The 15,000-nt window shown below is 45.7% G+C and overlaps 1 protein-coding gene across 2 annotated transcripts in view; it reads right to left on the bottom strand.

Moving 5' to 3' along the window:
* The window catches only part of ntrk3a (neurotrophic tyrosine kinase, receptor, type 3a), a 181,129-nt gene that overhangs the window by 21,702 nt on the left and 144,427 nt on the right, over positions 1-15,000 (bottom strand). The window lies entirely within an intron of this gene.

Genomic DNA, 15,000 nt, shown 5'->3' with positions numbered 1-15,000 from the left:
CAGAATAACCAGTGTGCTCTCGTTTAACACACAAGCTCACATCAACCTGTTTCATTATTGCAGTGATTAGATGAGCCATACTCCTGAGGATCATCCAATGCCTGGTCCATAGCTGAAACATCCTGAAATAAGAATCACGCCTGCATTTCACATGTTGCAACAGAAACATTTGAAGTAGTGATTTAATGATTGCTGTGACCCAAGACTTTTAAGAAACACAGTCCAATCATACCTTTAATATGTTTTCCTGCTATATGCTATTCAAATTGATTTTTCATAAAAAAAATTAAATCACTTTTATTTTTATCAAATTATTATTATAAATTATTTGTGGCTTGCCACAGAACCCAACAACAAAAAGAGTACCACACAAAGTAATGACACCACAGCATCTCCTGCAGAGTCTGATGAAGCAATACTCTCCCCATAATAACTGAGATGTCAAACTAAACACACAGTCAGAAGCATTGGGAGACACTGCCTCTGTAAGTTAGACATACCAGGACTTTAATCTCTATGATTTCCACCTGTGTGTGTGTGTGTGTGTGTGTGTGTGTGTGTGTGTGTTTGTGTGATTTCCACCCGTTCAGAGATATATAGATAGATAGATAGAGAGAGAGAGAGAGAGAGAGAGAGAGAGATATGACAGCCCGTGGCCTGAGAGAGATTTCCATATGGCTGCGTGCGCACACAGCCCAGCATCTGCTATTTACGTCCAAACAGCAGTTCAGCCTGAGCGGCCGGCCAACATCAATATCAGCCGGCCAAAATTACACAGCCGTCGCCGCAATCTTCCTCACGGTGGACCGCGCACTGGCGCCACAAATAACAAACTAATATTGATAGATGGAGAGCTTAAGCAAATGAGCGTGGAGTCTTCCTCCACTGGCATAACCCTTCCTCCCCCTGCGGCAGGGCAGCTTGCGCCCAGGCCAGAAACATATTAGCTACAATTACAGCCGACGCAGACCAGCCAGATGCATGCTGGGTAATATGGCAGAGGTCCAGGGCCAGGGAGGATCTGTCAGCCCCGTTACGACGACAATGCTTCATTTTTTTTACATTGCTTGTTTATTTATTTATTTATTTATATATATTTATATTTATTTATTTATTATTTTATTTCTGCTGGGAAAAAAAAAAAAACTTTTTGAGGTGGATTGTTTAAAATATAGCTATTGTTTCTTTTTTTTTCTCTGACTAATTAAAAAGGTTTCATCAGGAAGGAAAACAAGCTCCACCCTCAAAGTCCCCAAACACACACACACACAAGCGAACACACAAAATAATCATGATCTAATTACTGTATATATATATGTGTGTGTGTGTGTGTGTGTGTGTGTGTGTGTGTGTGTGTGTGTGTGTGTGTGTGTGTCTGTGCTTGTGTGTGGTATGTTTGTCATTACACTGAGAGATTAAGACCCTAACAAATTACCTGGATTAATATTCTCATTATGGAAGCTCGGTCACCTGCCTGAGTATGTGTGTGTGTACGTGTGGAGTGTTTGAAGAGGGCAGCAGTTCCACAAGGTTAGTGCGTGTGTGTGGGGTGCTGTACATACACCCAGCTGGTAAACAGAGCACACGCTCCATCCTAATTAGGGCTGAGTTTGCACGCACAGCTGTGTGCTGCAGCTCCATACAGATGCCTGCCTTGGAATGCTGGGTAATTAGGTTGGTTCATACAGCACAGGCTTCCTTCTGTTGTCTTCTCAAGGCCATCACTAATTGAGTGATAAAATAAGAGAGTGCTTCACTCATCCTCCAATCACAGCAAGACTTGTGGAGTGAGTGAGTCAGTCTGATGACTCCCAAACTATCGCTCATTTTTTCAGATAGGCAACAACCCTCCCCCCTTCTTTTTTTTCTTGAGCTCGAAAAATTAAACTTCTATCAGGCCAATCAAATAGTGTGTATAAAGTTGTTAGGCGGGCTTAACATAATGCTTGATGGCAGAGTTGCAACGGTTTGGCTTGAAATCCCTGCTACTTGAAAACAAATAAGATAATGTTGCTGTTGGCGAACAGTGTGACACGAGTTAAGCTTTTATTAAGTTGGCAAAAGTTTGAACTAGCCAACTAGATCCGCTGGTGGGAAACCATGGGACTCATAGCGCTGTCCTATTGCGTGCAGAGGAAATTTGAAAGACAACCGATTATCCCGCCCCTCGGACTGAGCACTGCAAACGGTGAGTGCCCAGACCCTACATTTTAATGTGGGTCTGGCTCGTCAGGCTATCCTTCTCCATTCTCTCTCTCTCTGTCGTTCACATATACAGCTGACACTGTGGCCGGTTTACAAAATGTTACAGTTCCATCTGCACGCAGGCAAGTGGAGAGAAAATCATAGCAGATACATTTCTCTGAGAATCCGCCTCGGACTCATTTGTGTTGGTATACAGTCATAAGGAGGACTTAACTAAGACAAAGAACGATGAACACACTTGTCATTTTCACCAGCTGGCAGTGTTATTTACTATGTGCTGGGCTGGAAACCCAACTTTTGCATTGTAGAGCACCCGGCCATTAATTGCTAAAATATATCACTTAGTAGCCTAAGCTGGTTAGCTTTTAGGCACAACAGATTTTCTGTCATTCCAACTCAAGATTGTTGATTAGAGAAAAATTATGTAAAGCTTCTTCAAGAATCTCAAATAAGGGACAAGATGGGAACAGAGAAATAATAACTTCAGTATTATAACTCATCAATCACTGAGACAAATACTTTCAGATTTAAGCCCACTGCTCTGTGTGTCAAGTTGTAAAATATGTGCAAATCTTTTATTCAGATGCAAGAAGTGTGTGAGTGGTAATCAGCTGGAGGCGATCTCTTCATAACCTTTGAATCTCCTCCAAAAATCTGCAAGCTCCTATATAGGCTCTTCTCTTCAGAAAAGAATCAAATAAATAAATACACCAACTGAGATTAAAAAAATGCGCACAACAAAGTTTTCACATCAACCAAGGCTGAGAGAGAACACCCAGTGGAGAGCTCCGACCCACATTCACGCTGTTGTCTAAAAACACAGTGAGTGCATTATCACTAATGCATGTCAGAGTCCACGCGCTGCACCCCTGGTGCATACTGATGACTATAGGACTGAGAACTTTTAGCATCACTGTGAACGAGAGACTTGTACAAACGCAGATTTGAATGGGAGGCACTACCTATGTAGCCTGGCCTTGGCCTGTCTACGTACTTCTACGATACTACGATTTCTTTTCCCTACAGTACACCGTCTGGAATAGGTTGATTCACGCTCGCACGGGCGTCCCTGAGAGCGATTACGTACCCAGGCATGGTGTTTCAATTACTACGTCCCCGCCCCTGAAGCAGATCGCTTGGAATACATCAATGTAGGGAGCGAAAATTACTTATAGGCTACTTATGAAATCTTTGAGCAAATGTAAATAATAGTTTAGCCTATTAACAGGAGTGTCATGAACGAAATCACAGTGGAGTAGGATGTTATATCGTCAGCTAAACTTTAGTCATAGATTTTGTCACTAAAGGCTACGAACGTACCCGAGTCAAACTGTAGTTTAGTAGGCTAAATGGTCGGGTCAAAATCGCTATTTTTCAAACACTAAGAAGGCTCGACATAACTTGAAACTTTGATCGAAGCATCATCAGTGTCTCTACATATGAACTCGAGCATTAGGAACATTGTTCGTGTACACATAGTTTACTAAAAAGAAAGATTTTGGACAACTCACTCCTTGCAAGATGGCAAGATGGCAGCGAGCAGAAAAAACAAGTGAGTTGTTCAAAACCTCTCTTTTAGTAAACTCTGTGTACACCAACAATGTTCTCAATGCTCGAGTTCATGTGTAGTGACACTGATGATACTTCGATCAAAGTTTCGTGTTGTGTCGAGCCTTCATAGTATTTGAAAAATAGCGATTTTGACGCGATTGTATCAAACAAGTAGTAGGCTAGCCCTATAGGAATCCCATTCAAAAGGTCATTTCACCCAAAAACGACAACTCATACAAGCTTAAAAGTGGCGCTTTGGACGCACTTATGCATTTATATGAAAGTTTGACTTGGGTACATTCACAAAACACTATATGATGCATTTTGGCGAGAGTTACGTAGATGAAATGTGTGATTGTTTGCTGATAAGATGCACCCGTGCTTGTTATGGGCGTGCTGCAGAGAAACTTCTCTGCATGACGAAACGCCGGTTGTTAGTGATTGGTTCAAAGCGGTTCAAAGGAACTCCAATGATTTTAAATCTCAAAACTGTGCCCTCCCACCCGGAAATAAACGAACGCCTATGGATCTAGGCCAGAGAGTCTGGTTTCCAGGCTACTACCTATGGCAAGTTGCATTGCAAGTTAGCGGGAGCGGGATGAAGAAAACTGTCTAGATTACAGTGCATGTTTGAGGTGGTAATGCTACAGTTGCTGTACACTTCAAAGTGCATTATGCTACCGGCTGTGAAGGCCAATGTCCTGCTACTACCATGGTTGCCACACTTGCATTATGCACATTTGCACAACAGACTTCTTTATAGAACTACTTCTTTCCACTGCATATTGAGTCATTAAGTCACTAAGTTAGAAGCCAAACTGCCATTACTCACTTCAATATATGCTTGCCATAAAAGCCCCTAGTTCCATATTTCATGTTGCCAAATTAGCATATCTTACTTTTCCACTGAGCTTTAGCTTTGGAAAAACTGCTGTGATCTTTATCCTTGGTGTAGTGTAATGATGCTACAAGCTCTTTCAGACAAAGCCTACAATGTAACATGATGTTTGTTCTTCTTCATCAACCCACTAGTGTGCAACTAAACAAAACACCATGATGTATCTCCCAACCTGCAAACACAACAGGTGTTCACAGCAGATACCTCAATCTCTTTCCTCCCCTCTCACTCTCTCTCTGACAACCCTCCCTCTATATGTCTCTCTCTCTCTCTCTCTCTCTGCACCCCCCTCTCTCTCTTTCTATCTCTCTATCTCTCTATCTCCCCTCTCTAAACTGTGCTGATTGCAGCAGTAACACATGTCCCACTGTCCCTGTCACCACAGTGGTTGTTGCCATGTTGCCTTGTCGCCATGTTGTGTTAGTATCGTTACGTCTCAATGCTGCGTTGTGCAGTGCTCCTGTCATGCGATAATGCATTTGCCTGCCCCACTGTTGCTATAGCGTCGCTGTGTTGATTGTGAGGCGGCGGCTGCTGTCCTGTAATTCTGCCCTGCAGTGTATCATGCCGTGATGAGGTGCTGTTGTGATGCCATGCCACTGAGATGGTAAACTCCCTGTGCTGTGGATGCGGGAAGGAATCTCTCTCTCTCCCACTACAGCCCCTCACACACACACACACACACACACAACACACACACACACACACACACACACACACACACACACAACACATACACACACACACACACACACACACACAAACACGTGCACACATACACACACAAATACAAACAAACACACTCTCTCTCTCACTCTCTCTCACACACACGTACACGCACACGCACACACACACACAACACATACACACACACACACACACACACACACATACACAAACACGTGCACACATACACACACAAATACAAACAAACACACACTCTCTCTCTCTCTCTCTCTCTCTCTCACTCTCTCTCACACACACACACACGCACACGCACACACACACACACACATACACACAGATGCACACATACACTCATGCACACACACACACACACACAGCAGCTGTACTCGGCGCTCTCAGACGCTGATAAATAATAGAGGATGTTCCACCCAGCTCTCAACCCTACCAGCTCAAGGGGAAGGCGATGGAGCAAGACAAACAGCACGACAAACGAGAGGAGAGAGAGAGAGAGAGAGAGAGAGAGAGAGAGAGAGAGAATGTAGATTAAAAAGAAAAGGGGAGTGCAAATGAGAGATGAGAGAGAGAGGGAGGGAAAAGGGAGAGAGGGAAAGGGAGAGGTGGATGGAATGATGAGGAGGAGAGAAACAGGGCAGAACAGCAGGTGAGCTGAGGGGTAGCACCACAAAGACTCCTGCTGTGGGCGAGCGTGCAGATCACTGCATCCATGTTGTCCACACACTCACTCTATTCAGACTCACAGCCATCACGCTCCACGGGTCACACGTGGCAGGGCTCTTCACACAACACACACAGCGCTGACACACACACACACACACACAGATACACATACAAACACACACACACACACACACACACAGAGACACAGACACAGACACAGACAAAGACACACAGACACACACACACACACACACACACAGACACAGACACACACACACACACACACACACACACACATACATTATCACAGTCCATTAACACCACCAATTCTGCTCTCCATGTGTTATTGAATTGAGCTTCTTTATTTCTTTCAATGTCCCTTCCTTCCCCATAAGCATTCACACACACACACACAGTTAAGAGAGCTGATATTGCTATCCATGCACTGAAGACAGTGTGACACATATGTAGCCATATCAACAGGCAATCTAGCAAATAGGACACTGACGCATGACATGACATGAGATGCCACATGCACTATGATCACACGTATGTGTGCATGTAAGACAGAGAGAGGGGGAGAGAGAGAGAGAGAGAGAGAGAGAATGTAGATTAAAAAGAAAAGGGGAGTGCAAATGAGAGATGAGAGAGAGAGGGAGGGAAAAGGGAGAGAGGGAAAGGGAGAGGTGGATGGAATGATGAGGAGGAGAGAAACAGGGCAGAACAGCAGGTGAGCTGAGGGGTAGCACCACAAAGACTCCTGCTGTGGGCGAGAGAGAGAGAGAGAGATATGGAGAGACAGTTGGATAGATAGATCGGGACGGGCATCTAGTGCGGCCCTCACCACCGGGGCGGCGACTGGAGCTGGACCACTGCAGAACATGCAGAGCTATCAGGACATGCCGTGCGAATGAAAGATGAGCTTTAAAGCGTGCGCACTGGCGTGTGAAAAGCGCCTTCATTATGTCGGCGGAAGGCACCGGAAGCCTGTCAAGGCCGCGGCAGCCGGCGGGGGCTCTCAGCCATGCCAGAGGAGACCCACCGCTGAGATCCGCCATGACAAGAACCTCATGAAATACGTCAAAGAGCTGCCTGAAGATAACTGCCCCCCCAAACAGCTATTTATGCTGAAGGATGAAAAGAAAAGAATTGTGAGAGAAAAAACACTTTTTCACCTTGAGAAAAGGAGAAAAGAAGAGTAGGGAATGGACTACTCAGGTGCATTTACATACATACACACACACACACTCACAGACTGACTGACTTAGTCCTCACACACTCTCAATTGAAAGCTGGTCTTCCTGTATTGGCATCTGAAATGCTGTACTGTAAAAGGCTGTATAAGGGCATGTAAGTGTCTCTCACAAGTATTCCATCCCAACTCAATGCAGACTACCTCTCACAAAGTATGGCTGATCTTTAGTTGAGCAATTCCAAGTTTAAGTTTGTCTTGATCGGAAAATGTCTGTGACCGCATACACTTGGCTTCCTTGACTTTGTTGGCGTCAATGTTCAACCCGGCCACTACTAGTCTATTCTCTATTTCATTATTTCTGTTCCCTCTGTCCTTTCACTCTATTTCAATCTTTCTATTCTCTCTGTCCTTTCACTCTATTTCAATCTTTCTATTCTCTCTGTCCTTTCACTCTATTTCTTTCTTTCATTGCGTTGCGTGTATTGGAGGACGACAGAAAAGGGTGTGTCTGTCAGCGAGCTGCAGGTGCTGCCTTCCTGAACCGCTGTCACAGAGAGGGCGGCAGCTGCCTGATGGGTCAAGACTACAGCAGCTCTCCGAGAAATTGTCTGACCCCCCCGAGGCACAACTTTGGGACAGAATGAACAGAATGGACACTCTGTCAACTTTTCATCCACCCAACCCCCCCACCCCCGGCCCCCCCACGTCATAGCAACAGGCCACGCCAGCTCGTCATGTGTCTGGGTGAAAGAAAATAGAACGGAGTGGTTTTTGAACGGCGTCTCTCATGGCACCAGCACACAAGGTCAGGGCTGTTTTTATTGTCCAATTTGCTCCCGATTGTCAAGACTTATGACGGCGAGCGAGCGAATATAGACGTGTTGACATTCCGACATCTGCACAATTCCATGTGCTTTCTCTCTCTCTCTCTCTCTCTGCTCTCAAAAGGGTTTAGGGGGCACCATGCACATTTTACAGTCAAACCGACAGGTCAGCAGTCAAGTGTGCGCAATTAGCGGCCAATGCAATTTGCTTCGGAGGGCAGATGGTGATGCTGGAAGAGAGGGAATGAGAAGAGAGAAGAATGAGGGAAAGGAGGGAAGATATGGAGAGGTGGAGGTTAATGTCAAGCTTAGATTTGCATGTTCAGATGACCGTTACGCCACTGCCTCACAATTAAAAAGGCATGTAATTAGCTTGGGGAGGGGGAGCCTATGTGTGTCTGTGTGTGTGTGTGTGTGTGTGTGTGTGTGCATACGTGAATGTGATTGAGGGAGTGTGCATGTGTGTGAGTTTGTGCGTGAGCGCACGCACGTATGAGTATGCGTGTGTGTGTGTGTGTGTGTGTGTGTGTGTGTGTGTGTGTGTGCACGTGAATGCGATTGAGGGAGTGTGCATGTGTGTGAGTGTGTGACCAGTAATATGTTACTGTATTACTAGCTCACCCTTGTGGGATAGAAAGACTTTAGAGGCCAAACATTACACTTAAGTTCCTACTAAATGGCAATAATAAGCTGTGTCCTTACTGAAGAGCAAGAACTCTGGATGCGACCTTCTGTTTGCCTCCATAGGGGGTGTTTAAACACACACACACTCTCTCTCACACACACACACACACAACACACACACACACACACCCACACACACACAGTGTCTGTCTCAGTCGCAGCTTTTGTCCTTGGGCTCTGAATAGACAGGAAGTAGCGCCACTGTATTCTTTCAGGACACGTCTCACGTCTGTTTTATACAAGCTCAAGACACACACCTGTGCACACACACACACACACACACACACACACACACACACACACACACACACACACACACACACACACACACACAGTTTGGAGGAAATAGCTCGGGTAGTTTTGAGGTGATTTTCAGTGGCTGTTTGAAAGAGAGTGAAAAGAAGGCAGGGAGAGAAAGAGGCAGTGGGCAGCCCTGCCACATTCAGAAAGATGGACGGCTAGGCACACAAGAGTCCAGCTCACTGATACTGACCATGATACCAGTGAGGACAAGGTCAGGCAGGGCCACTGAACCTAACACTGGAGACTCATCTGTGTGTGTCAGTGTGAGTGTGTGTGTGTGTGTGTGTGTGTGTGTTTTAGGTTAGGATGGGGCATAGCGGGAGAGAAGCTATACAACAATCAAGCGCTATTAGCTAGAGAGAGGGAGAGAGAGAGCGAGAGAGAGAGAAAGAGAGAGAGAGAGAGAACTTTGCGGGGATTTTGGCAGTGTGTAAGGGCCTAGAGAGAGAGAGAGAGAACTCAGACCAACCGTTCCCCCTAAGGGGACAGTGACCTCGTTGCCTTTGCCTTGTTTTGTGTTGTTTTTTTTTTTCCGGTTTTTGTATTTTCTCATCAAGCGCTCCACTGCTCCAAACGGATGGGTAGCATTGTGATGGCTGACCTATATCTCTCCAACAAGCCCTGTTTCACCTTCACCAACACACACACACACACACACCAAAACTTGCCTCTGTATCACTCCTTAATAATCCCCCTGCTGCAAGACATCAAACACCGCACAGCAGACAAGTACAATAGAAACACAGAAACACAGAAACACAGAAACACACACACACACACTCAAAAACACTCAGAATCCTGATCAAAGCACAACAAGCAGTCGGCCTGTTATCAGCACTCGATACATTAAGATGAGTTCATTATCATACACTTCCCCCTGCCATAGATCTTAAGTTAATCCAATCTGGTGGCAAAGGACAGTGAAAGAGAAGAGTTGCACTGTGTGTGTGTGTGTGTGTGTGTGTGTGTGTGTGTGTGTGTATGTGTGTGTGTGTGTGAGAGAGAGAGAGAGAAAGGTAGATACAGAAAGAGACAGTAGGAGAGAAAGAGAGAACAATGGAGAGAGAGAGAGAGAGAAAGAGAGAGCGATACGGGCGGCGTAGGAGGGAACCGTTTGATTAAGATAGTTAGCCTGTCGCTGGCATAGATAGGCATCTATGTTTAAGCCGTGGGGAGTCGTCCTCTGTCTGCAGCCCCCCCCCCAGCACCCTGTGGAGCCACAGATCAGGATTAATATCCTGCTGCTCCTCCACCTGCAGGACATCAGGAGAGCACCGGGCACCAATCAGGTGGGCCCCTCCGTTTTGCGGTGGCCCTCCCACAGCTAACGCACAGGGTCATTAGTCTTCCCCTGCATCTGCGGCGTGTGTGAGTGTGTGTGTATGTGTGTGTGTGTGTGTGGGGGGGGGGGGCATCGTCGTCAGGGGGAGCCTTAGTGCAGTGGAGGCAGCTTTCTTATTGAATCTCGCTCGCTCAGATTAATACCCGCGTGCTAAACAGCGTTTCAGGGGTACATGGGCGCCATTAGTTTGAGGTCACGGTCCACACTGGAGCATTTTTCCACCGCACAGAAGCAGTTTGTTAGCTGGGGTTGGAGCAGGTGCATCGGTGAGGTGGGACACTGGAGTCCAGCTCCCAATGCATACCTGGGACGTCTTCGATCACCTTTCACAGGGGGGAGCTGACGGTCACACCAGCAGCTGTTGTGCGTTCCTGCAGAGGTCGAAGCGAGCTGAGACGAGGTGTATGCAGAAGATTGCAAGACCGGTCCAGATCGTGGCTGCACCTGTTCCAGGATCAGCTGTTGTCTTGTGGGAACTGTGCGAATTTGTTTGCTTTGCAGAAACACACTTCGCACTTCCTCTTACTGTAAGAGAACGTTGTCATGGTGAATTGTGATGCTTTATTGCAGCTGTCCACATCGCAACTGTTTCCTCTATGTCCCAAAGGAACCTCCTGAAACATTTGACAACTTATATGCAAGAGAGGCAGTGTGTCAAGTCATAACACAGAGGTGGAGCGTCCATCAATACTGGGGAAAAATACTTCATTGCATTGCAGCACATTGTGTTTTGTTGTGCTCACTGCTAGTTAGTATGGCTTCATTGATGTAAATGGGAGTGATTGACTTGCTATTATGGTCTGTCGCCTGCTTGCTTAGGACATGGTGTCAGGCTGATGAGGTGTGTGTGTGTGTGTGTGTGTGCTGTGTGTGGGCGACAGTAAGAATGATACCCTCATAAAACACCCCCCATGACAAGTGTGTGGGCACACGTCTGTGTTGACAAACATGGAGATATAATTCACACCAATGATCATGAGTGGGGAACTACATGAATCTCTCTCTCTCTCTCTCTCTCTCTCTCGCTTCCTCTCTCTCTTTCTCTCTTCTTCTCTCTCTCCCTCTCTCTCTATCTTTTCCTCTTTCTCTCCCAACAGTGCCACAGTGAGATCTACAGCACCCACTAAGTCCATAAAAAGCAGCGCAGAGACACACAAGGGCCTGAAGCAAACGCTGTCCAGGCAGCCAGAGCGGGTTTCATCTGTCGTAGAGGCCTCTGGAAAACAAACAAGCTGCACAGCCATGAGTCAGGAGTCCCCGCATCTGATCCAAAACTTACAGCATCACAGCGGGAGGATGTCATGCCTTTTATGTGCACTGCCCCTCTGAGGGGGGGGGGGTGAAGTAGTGCTGGTGGTGCTGCTGCTGGTGGAGATATTAATTGCCTATCTTCATAAACAGATTTTGATCTCATTATCTGCCCTAATGTGACAGCTGCATGTGATAAACCAATCAAAGGCAAAGCGGTCTGAATAACGAGGCCGTGGCTGATCTCCAGTCAGGTGGTATTTACTGTAGTGCGTCCGACTCCGCGCGCTGCAGATGGCGCTGGTGAAAGGAGACAGCTGAGCTCTGTGAGGGAGCAGGCGCGGGCTGAACCCACCAGCAGGTGCCATGACAGGGAGCATGAGGACCCCCCGCCAGTGTCTGCCCAAGGCCACGGGGACCGGGGCTCAGGGTGGGGGGGGCTGGCCAAGACCACTGACCCTCGGAGACGAGAGGAGAGGAGAGGAGAGGAGAGAGGAAAGGAGAGGAGAAGAGAACAGAGAAAAGGAGAAGAGAGGAAAGGAGAGGAGAAGAGATAAGAGAAGAGAAGAGAGAAGAGATAAGAGAAGAGAAGAGAGAAGAGGAGAGGATAGGAGAAGAGAAGAGAGGAGAGAATGAGTCGGTAGAGAGCAGAGGGTAGGCGTGCAGTGCACATACAGTAGGTCTTTCTGATATGTATTACTCCTCTATTGACACGCAGCTGGGGTTGCCTTGACACACACTCACACACACCCATATCAAACTGATAGTGTTTGCCGATGTGGAGCCTGTTGGGCGTTATGAAACATTCATTGACTCATGTCAAGATGCCAGTAAGTCAGCCTGGGTTGCCACTGCTGACTGTCCTTACACATGAATACATGAATAACAAGCAAGAACTGGTCAATTGTTATTACCTGTTTATAAACACGTGTCCAGTAGGCACTGTGGCAGTACACAAAAACACCTTTCTAAGAATGAATCATATCTCGATAACAATTCTCAATAACTTCACACGTACTCTCTCTGCACTAACTCTCAGCACAAATAAGTGTGTACATGTTAATACCTCATCTCATACAAAATGGCTACTCCTGTGATAGGCACACAATGAAAATTAAAAAAAGAAAAATCACACGTAGGTCTTTCTGTTTGTGTATTTAAGACATAGAATCCATTCTAGGAGAGTATTTTGTATGAAAGTGAAATAAGATCCGCCCAATAAAGATGATCATTGGAGATTGTAAATTGTGAAACAACTATAAACAACAAGAGAAAGAATAAATACAATTACACATTATCTCCGGACCCGCAGGCTATCTCTCCATAACATCATTATGCCATTTACGAGCACTTCAACCCTGCAGCAATATAAATTAGAAACAGAATAGCTTGAGTTTCTTTATTTGTCAAGACCATTTGGATTCAATATCAGTGGACTGCTAAAATCGGTCCCATCAGGACAGCTCCAGCATTGTTAAGCATCCGTTAAGCATCCAACTGCTTAACGGCTAACACAGACTGGTCTTAAACCATGCTGAGATAAAACACTGGGCAAAGCCGCAGGAGTGGAACAACAAAGCCATCATTGTGTAGCCAAAAATTACTAAACAACACAAATATTATTTTGGAAAAAAATAAACTCTCAGGACAGACAAGTGTCTCGCTCCTTTATCTTCTTCCCTCTCTCTCCCCTCTGTTCTATTCTCCTCTCTATTCTCCCCTCCCCTCTCCTCTTCTCCCCTTCTCTCCTCTCCTCTCCTCTCTCCTCTCCCCCTCCCCTCCCCTCCTCTCCTCTCCTCTCTCCTCTCTCCTCCCCTCCTCTCCTCTCCTCTCCCCTCCTCTCCTCTTCTCCCCTCCTCTCCTCCTCTTCTCCCCCTTCCCTCTGCTCTCCTCTCATCTTTTCTTCTCCTTCACCTCTGATGTCCTGGCTGTAGCCCTTAACCTTGCGGTTTCCAATTGGACAGTCCGACCATGGCTGACGGGGCCAGTGTGATTTATGTATTGCTTTCTATCAGATCTATAGTTGCTGGAGCAGCAGGGCACTCGATGGTAAACCCTTCGATTTGGCCATCAAATATTCATAATACATATATAAGCATGACTTTGTGTGTGTGTGTCTGTGTGTGTCTGTGTGTGTGTGTGTGTGTGTGTGTGTGTGCGTGTGTGTGTGCAAGCATGTGTATGTACTGTATATCCATGTGCCTGTCTGCATGTAAGTAGGCATACACCTGTTTCTGCATATGTATATGGGTGCATGCACATTAAAAATATCGGCATGTGTTTGTTTGTGTGTGTTTTTTTGTAGCATATTGTTTATATCTGTACAGTACAATTATATTCCAGGGTATGGTACAATAGACCAGTGTTTTCTCTCACCTGAAACCATAGTTCAAGCATTATTGTAGCCTTCTGTAGTCTGTCTGCTGTCCCGCTTTAAGTATCCTTTTTATCTTCTGTTCAGCATGACACATGATGATGGGTCTATTTCATGGTCAGTTATCCATTTGAAGTATTTGTATAGTTTTTGCTAATTCCTTTAAGCGATACAACATGACGTAGCAAACAACCCTTTTGTCACTTCAGAACGCAGCTTAATGATGTCGTTTGAGGTGTGAGTGGCTGTTAATGGCACGCGGGTGTAACATTCCCTGAACAGCATCAATGGTGCCGAGACAAGTGGACGAATTCATAAAACAGTACGCAGATTAAATACAGTTAGCTTTAAAAGCAATAATGAAATGTGATTTCAATAGCCTACAATTTTGGGCAAATTGTTAATGATTATCAAGGAGGAAAAAACCATCAATGTGGATTTTGTCATGTGACACACTTTCCCCGCCCTCATGAAACACCGGTGTGCCGTGGCACACAATTTGGGAAACACTGCAAGAGACTTGCACAATATTGCTGAGGCCAACAGTTTCAATCAATATCAGGGAGTCTAATGGTGATACTATTTAATATAACACAGCAAGATTATGCTGCATACAGGAGGGAGAGAGATGCATTATGCTACAGCACTGTATATACTGTATGTGCAACCCAACTGTATGTGCTGCATCAACAGACCTGCTTAAAAGTGAAGTGAGTCAGTGGCAGAGCTTGAGTTTGGAACCAAACTGTTTCATAGGCAGAGACTGTCCCACTGCTCCACCACACTACTAAACAAAAGTGTTCAGCCATATGTGTGTTTAACCAATCTGTTGGAGCAGCCCGTCATTGATCACCACCTCAGTAAGGTGAATATTAAACTCCATCTGATCTACTCCACCCATGAAAGCAGACACAACCTCACTAAGGCACATCTCTGGCGTGGTAAGAGGTAATGGTAACACTTTCTATGAAGGAAAGTGATATGATAGTGATATTGCATAGCTGTTTATAA

This window comes from Alosa sapidissima, chromosome 11 (assembly GCF_018492685.1).
Source record: "Alosa sapidissima isolate fAloSap1 chromosome 11, fAloSap1.pri, whole genome shotgun sequence".
Taxonomy (NCBI): domain Eukaryota; kingdom Metazoa; phylum Chordata; class Actinopteri; order Clupeiformes; family Clupeidae; genus Alosa; species Alosa sapidissima.
This window is presented reverse-complemented; position numbering and strand designations above follow the sequence as displayed.